This window comes from Peromyscus eremicus, chromosome X, assembly GCF_949786415.1.
Source record: "Peromyscus eremicus chromosome X, PerEre_H2_v1, whole genome shotgun sequence".
Lineage (NCBI taxonomy): Eukaryota > Metazoa > Chordata > Mammalia > Rodentia > Cricetidae > Peromyscus > Peromyscus eremicus.
The window spans coordinates 58,988,111-58,996,018 of NC_081439.1; the positions used below are offsets into that span (position 1 = coordinate 58,988,111).

The 7,908-nt window shown below is 40.3% G+C and overlaps 1 pseudogene; it reads left to right on the forward strand.

Annotated features, from left to right (window-relative positions):
• The first annotated feature begins 6,756 nt into the window (after positions 1–6,756).
• LOC131900053 (large ribosomal subunit protein uL16-like) lies at positions 6,757–7,382 on the forward strand (annotated as a pseudogene).
• The last annotated feature ends 526 nt before the right edge of the window (positions 7,383–7,908 follow it).

Here is a 7,908-nt window from a genome sequence, read left to right on the forward strand (position 1 = left end):
AGATCCGTGAGGCTCAGAGGAGGAAAGCACCTTTGAGTAGATTGACCGGATTTTATCCGCCATACTTTTACTTCTGTTGTTGTTGTTGTTTGTTTGAGACAGGGTTTCTCTCTGTAACCCTGGCTGTCCTGGAACTTGCTCTTGTAGACCAGGCGGGCCTTGAACTTAGAGGCCTGCCTCTGCCTCCAGAGTGGGATTAAAGGTGTACACCACCATGCCCACCTACTTTAGTTTGAGGACTATCATATAATAAAATTAAAATTCATCTAACAGTTCTTCCATGGCAGAATGTTGCCTTCAAGTTCTTACTGAATTGTTTTAAAGATAGGGTCTCACTGTATAGCCCTGGCTGGCCTGCGATTTCCTATGTAGATCAGGCTGGCCTGGAACTCACAGAGATCCTCCCGCCTCTTGAGTGCTGGGGATTAAAGGTGTTCACCACCTTGCCCAGCTGAAAGTTTTATTTATATTTGTTTGTTAGGTGTCCCTAGGAATGATGTGAGCTGCAAATTCAGATGGACCAGATCTGTTGACATTATTATTACATTGAATCAGTCGGAAAGATGATGTTCACTAATTTGGGCGTGGTAGTGCATTCCTGTAACTCTGGCATTGAGGAAGTTGAGGTAGGAGGATTTTGAGTTGGAGGGTAGCTTAAGTAACTAAGCCAGATTTTACCTCCCAAATATTTTTTTTTTTTGGCCTGCCAACCTGAGAGTTGCTGCAGCTGAATGGAATTGGTGCTTCTTTGGGCTGCAGTATTTTGTTTGAAGTGCTTTCCAGAACATGAGATAATTTCACGTTCAACTGTAGGTATAAAACCATATTTCAAGCAAATTCTTTTTTGTTTTGAAACATGATCTTCTGTAGTCGAGGCTGGCTTTGAACTTTCTGTGTAGTCAACTCTGACCTTAACTCATCACCCTCATTGAGTTCTGGGATGAAAGGCTTACAACCAGCATGCTCATCTTAAACAAATTCTTTTTATATCATTAACCATTTAGATCCAAATGTCTGCTGCTTTTCAGCAATGAACATGATTAAAAACATGATTTGATTCCCACATGGGAAGCCCAGTATAAACAGTAGGAATTATTCAATAAGGTCATATTCCCCACTGATACCTGTACCCTACACCCCTGCAGATATAACTCTGGTCTCTGAATTTTGGAATGTTTTAGCAAACAAATTCTTACTTACAGGGTTAACCACTTGCAGGATTCTATTTTCTAAAGTCAACATAAGATTAACAGACCACTGAAAGTAAGATTGACTTTAGTGACATGAACTTCGGAGCAGTCTAAATTGTGTAGGTTCTTTATTGAAGAATAAAGGCTACAGCAAAAATGACATGCAAATAACATATAGCAGTGATTCTCAAAGTATGACATGCATCATAATTACTTAGAGGGCTACAGATTGCTGGTCCCCACCCCTCCAGTTTCTGATTCAATGTCTTGATTTCCAACATTTCTCCTTTTTATAATATGAGCATTTAATGATATAAAACTTCCTATAAAGATTTAGCTATTTTTTTTATATGTTTTCATTTTCATTCAGGTAAAAATATTTTCTCTTTTTGTCTTCAACCCAGGGTCTTTTAGAATAGTCAACTAATTGCAATATTCATGCCATTTTTTCCATATTTTTCTTTGATATTATTTCTTAATTTAATTCCATTATGGTGAGAGAATATAATTGTTGTGATTTGAATCCTTTTAATTTACGAGGGTTTTTGACATAGGATCTTGTCCATAAACTATTGTCCTTTGGTAAATCTTCCATGCTTACTTGGAATGTATGCAGATCCTGTATTGTTTGCTATGAATGTCAGGTTCAGTTGGTTGATAAAGCTGTTCAAGTTTTCTACTCCTTCACTCCTAATTTTTCTGTCTACTTGTTCTGTTGATTATTGGAAAGATATTGAAAGCTCAGACTACAGTGTTGTATTTGTGTCTTCTTTCAGTTCTCTGAAGGGTTTGCTTCCTCATTTGGAGCACTCTTGTTAGGTGCAGACTGTTAGAATTGTTGTAGTCTCTTGATAATGTGACCCTTTGCCATTCGGAAATGTTCCATTTTGTACCTGTTAATACTCTGTGCTGAAATCTGTTTTAGCTGATGATACTAATGATCCCAGCTTTCTTTTGACTAGCTTTACTTTGAACATGTTTATGTTTCATCTGAATTTCTTATAAGCAGCTGTAGGGCTGTGTCCTGCTTTTTAAAAAGTTCAGTTTGACAGTCAGTCTGCTTTTTGTTGCAGTGTTGAGATAATTTTCAGGTCATGTAATTATTGATTTACTTTTTCCTCATTTTCACCTTCTTTTGGATTGAGTGTTATTCATGATTCTATTTTATGTCTTGATAACATTTGTGTCAACTCTTTCCACTAAGTCCACTCTCTGGGACATTGGTCCAGTCCCTTCCCCCTCTCTCTTTTTGAGACAGGGTCTCTCTATTATGTAGCTCTGGCTGTCCTGAAATTTACTGTGTAGACAAGGCTGTCCTGAAACTTACAGTGCTGGGACTAAAGGCATATACCACCACACTTGGCCAGCCCAGTCTCCCTTAAAGGAAGGCTGTTGTATTTTTCTGAGCATTTACATTTAATATAGCAGATAAATTATAGAAATAATAGCATGAGTATATCCAACATTTAGAGGATTCCATGTAAAATATAAATAGACTTGAAGCAGTTAATCCATCTTATAAAGCCATTATATACACCTCAATATTTTTATTTTAATCTGATTATTTTTCCCTTTGTCTACCATTATTTGAACTTTTGTTTTATTTTTTATTTTTTTATTTTTTTTTATTTTATTTTATTTGGTTTTTTGAGACAGGGTTTCTCTGTGTAGCTTTGCGCCTTTCCTGGAACTCACTTTGGAGACCAGGCTGGCCTCGAATTCACAGAGATCTGCCTGCCTCTGCCTCTCAAGTGCTGGGATTAAAGGCATGCGCCACTATTGCCCGGCGTGTCATTTTCCATTGATATTGCATCTTGAAACTTAAATTGCTCAATACATATAATTATTAATGCTTTCTGTGACCTATTTAATGTACTTGAATTCACCAGCAATGCTCACTTCCCACCATATCACACAGAGATAACATAGTTGTTTTATTCCACAGGACACTAAGATAACCATTATATACTCTCCCCAAATAATTGACTCCTAACCATGTGCCAGATGTTCTTAGGAAAAGGTAATATCACAGTTCAGCCAGATTTGTTCATGTCCAGGTTCCAAGTCAGTATATTAGTTTATTTGAGCTGTTGTAAAAAAATACCAGACTGCATGGTTTTAACAACAGAAATAGTTTTGGAGGCCACAGGTCCAAGATCAAAGTGTTGATATGTTTGTGTACTTTGCAGAGGCCTCTCTTTGACTTGACTTCCCATGGTCTTCCACCTGTATGTATGTCCTTGGTGTTCCTTTGTATGTTCAGATTTTCTCTTTGTATGACTGCGGTCGGATTGTATTAGGGCCCATTTAATGGCCTTGTTTTAACCAAATCACTTCCTTAAAAGCCCTAGCTCCAATATAGTCACATTTTGAGGTACTGGGGATTAGAACTTCAATATGGATTGAGGAGGCACATAATTGTAATGACAAAAGTAGTCATCTTCTATCAATCCACCGGCTTTTTCTGAGACTTTTTCCATATGTGTTATGTGGCAGGGCCTGTTTCTTTTCTTTATTATTATTACTTTTTGTTTTGAGATAGCATTTCACTATAGAGCCCTGGCTAGCCTGGTGCTCACTATGCAGACCAGGCTGGCCTCGAACTCACAGAGATCCACCTGCTTCTGCCTCCAAAGTAGTGAGATTGAAGGTGTGCAGCAGCACTCTGGGCAGGGTGGGTTTCTTATGGCAAATCTAAAGGTGTAGTTTAGAATTATTTCTACTTCTCTGCTGTGAAATCAGGTGCAACTTCCTTTACTCCATTCTTGGAGTGAGAACAAGCACTGCATATTAATGTAAATGGTTTTGACCTTCAGAGAACTTAGAAGTTTGGAGGTTTAGAGGAATTCCACAAGTGTTGATATGTCATTGCCTATCGCGAAGGGCTATTGATTCATATCTGGGTCAGGCTTCAACTGTTTTAAATTGGTCTAAAGACCCTGTTTGTTCAGGATACAAGCCTTTGCCCAGCTGTAAGTCCTAACACTGTCCAGCTTGATTCAAGGAATCTGTCTGGCCCAGGTGGCTAAAGCCTTACTATCTTTCCAGGCTGATTCTTTCCTTTCCTTTTCCTGTCTTCTGGAAGAGTGACTCTTCTACTCTTCTAATCCACTTAATTCACCATTTTCTTGTGAATGCCATTCATTAAAAGGAAATTCACTTTGCTCTAGCAGTCACACTACTGAGTATTTAAGCAGAGAGAATGAAAATATGCTGAAGAGACATCTGCACTCCCATGTTCATTGAAGCAGTATTCTCAATAATTAAGAAATAGAAACAGCCAAAGTGTATGTCAAGTGATGAATGTATAAAGAAAGCATAGTACATTTATACAATGGGATACTATTCAGCCATGCAAAGGGATGAATTTGTGACTAAATTGGATGAGACTGGAGATTATGTTAAATGAATGAAACATGCCAGCCACAGATACACATACACTGTATGACTTCTACTATGTGGAATCTGGTGACAACTGATCTCGTGCAGGTTGAGAGTAGAGTGCTTGTTACCAAAATTTGGGGAGAGATGACTGAGTGAGAAAAGGTTGAACAGGGTCACAAGTTATAGTTACTTAGATAAGAAAGTTCTGCTGTGCTATTACATAGTAGGGTGTCTGTAGATCATCGTTAGTGTTCTATACATAAGAAATTAGAAGAAAATATTTTGTTAAGTTTTTACTATGAAGAAGTAATAATGAGGAAAAGGATAAATGATTTAAATATTACACAATGTGTACATGTACTGAAATATCATCTGGTATCCCATTAATATGTACAAATTTTGTTTTTATGGATCACTTAAAATAAATTTAAATAAATGAAAAATAATGACTCAGTTTGTCTTTTTTTGAGAAAAGGTCTTACTCTGGAGCTCAGGCTGTCCTTACACCACTCTACAGACTAGACTGACCTCAAACTCACAACAATCCTTCCCCCGAGCCTTCCTGGCTCTTTGGGTTTTTATGCCTACACTGGTACCTATTTCTCACATAGCTCATATCTGCCCTGTGGACCAATGTTTAATCCACCAGGCATGCTGTTGCCATTGTAATTACCTTAGCACAATTATAAAATATGTTTTGTACCCAAAGATATTGGATCTCCCTACTAAGATTACGTGGATGGTAATCATGCTTGGAAATAACTTATTCTCAGATAAAGAAAATGTGATACATCTACACAATGGATTGTTACTCAGCTGTTAAAAACAATGACATCATGAAATTTGCAGGCAAATGGATGGAACTAGAAAAAATCATCCTAAGTGAGGTAACCCAGACTCAGAAGGACAAATGTGGTATGTACTCACTGATAAGTGGATATTAGCTGTAAAGGATAACCATGCCTAAAATACACAGCCCCAGAGACGCTAGATTGGTGCCTACCCCAGTTGTTATGAGAGAGCCTTCATCCAGTAACTGATGGAAACAGATGCAGAGATCTACAGCCAAGCATTGGGCAGAGCTCAGGGAATCCTTCGGAAGAGAGGGAGAAAGGATTGTAGGAGCTAGGGGGGTCAAGGTCATCACAAGAGAACCTACAAAAACAACTAACCTGGGCTCATAGAAGCTCACAGAGTCTGGACCGACAGCCAGGGAACCTGCATGAGAGTGACTTTGGCCCTCTAGATATGTGTGACAGTTGTATAGCTTGGCCTACTTTTGAGACTCCTAGCAGTGGGAGCAGGTGCTGTGGATATCATTCTGTATAAATAAAACACTGATTGGCCAGTGGCCAGGCAGGAAGTATAGGTGGGACAAAGAGGAGAATTCTGGGAAGTGGAAGGCTGAGTGGGAGAGACACTGCCAGCTGCCGCCATGACAAGCACCATGTGAAGACGCCGGTAAGCCACGAGCCACGTGGCAAGGTATAGATTTATAGAAATGGATTAATTTAAGATATAAGAACCGTTAGCAAGAAGCCTGCCACGGCCATACAGTTTATAAGCAATATAAGTCTCTGTGTTTACTTGGTTGGGTCTGAGTGGCTGTGGGACTGGCAGGTGACAGAGATTTGTCCTGACTGTGGGCCAGGCAGGAAAACTCTAGCTACAAGCAGGGGCTGTCCCTAACACTTTGGCTGGCTTTTGGAAACCCAGTCCTTGTTCTGGGTTGCCTTGTCCAGCTTTAATAAAAGGGGAGGATCTTAGTCCTACCTCAACTTGATATGCCATGCTTTGTTGATACCCATGGGAGGCCTGTTCCTTTCTGAACAGAAACAGAAGAGGAGGAGTGGGTGGGGGTGAGGTGGGGGAGGGGTGGGGGGAGGGAATGAGAGGAGAGGGGGGAGGGGAAACTTTGGATAAGATGTAAAATAAATGAATAAATTTAATTAATAAAAAAACACTTAGCCGGGCGGTGGTGGCGCATGCCTTTAATCCCAGCACTCGGGAGGCAGAGCCAGGTGGATCTCTGTGAGTTCGAGGCCAGCCTGGACTACCAAGTGAGTTCCAGGAAAGGCGCAAAGCTACACAGAGAAACCCTGTCTCGAAAAACGAAAACAAAACAAAACAAAACAAAACAAAAAAAACACTTGGGTATACCACTCAAGATCCTCTTGTCATCATGAGCCACTGCCACCCAGCCTGGTATTGCCGGTACTGTAAGAACAAAACTTAGAGTCTTACTTCTGCCAGGGCATTACTGATGCCAAGATCTGCATCTTTGACTTGGGGCAGAAGAAGGCAAACGTTGATGAATTCCTACTTTGTGTCCACATGGTGTCAAATAATTATGAGCAACTCTCCTCCAAAGCCCTGGATGGCCACTTGAACTTGTGCCAACAAATACATGGTAAAGAGTTGTGGCAAGGATGACTTTCATATCCAAGTAAGGCTCCACCCTTCCCATGTCATCTGCATCAACAAGATGTCCTGTTCTGGGCCAGACAGGTTTCACATAGATACGTGTATGCCTTTTGGGCAGCTCCAGGGCACACTGGCCAGGTCATCATGTCCATCTGCACCAAGCTGCAGAATAAGAAATATGTGATTGAGGCTATGTGTAGAGCCAAGTTCAAGCTCCCTGGCCACCAGAAGATCCACATCTCAAAGACGTGGGGCTTTACCAAGTTTACTGCTGATGAATGTAAAGACATAGTAGCTGAGAAGCGGCTCACTCCTGATGGCTGTGGGGTCAAATATATCCCCAATTGCAGTACCATGGACAAGTGGCAGGTCCTGCACTCGTGAGGTCTTCCACAGTGATCTCCTATACCACACAGATCATGTTCAGTAGTAAATCTCACATCCAGTCAAAGCAAAAAGAATTCATTCTGCATAAGCCATAAGGACCTCACCTAACCTTTCCTGTCTCAAGGCAGTCATTTCCCATGGGAATTCCACCATGAACACATTGTCTCTATCTTTTTAAAGATTTATTATATTTTTAATTATGTATATGTGTGCCTTTTTGTGTGGCTATATGCTCATGAGTGTGTGCCCATGGGGCCCAGAAGAAGGCTTCAAATCCTCTGGAGCTGGAGAGAGGCAGATGTGAGCTGTCCAGTGTTGGTACTGGGAACTGAACTTGGGTCCCCTTCAAAAACAATACATGCTTGTATTCACTGAGCCATCTCTTTATCCCCCAACCCTGTTTTAAAATCTGCAGAAACAAGCGTAATTTGTATTTATGCACAGAACACTTTGGCATCACAGGCAGTGACTATATTCATAATAGCTAACAATCTTTCTAACTGGTGATCAAAGTTGATAGTTA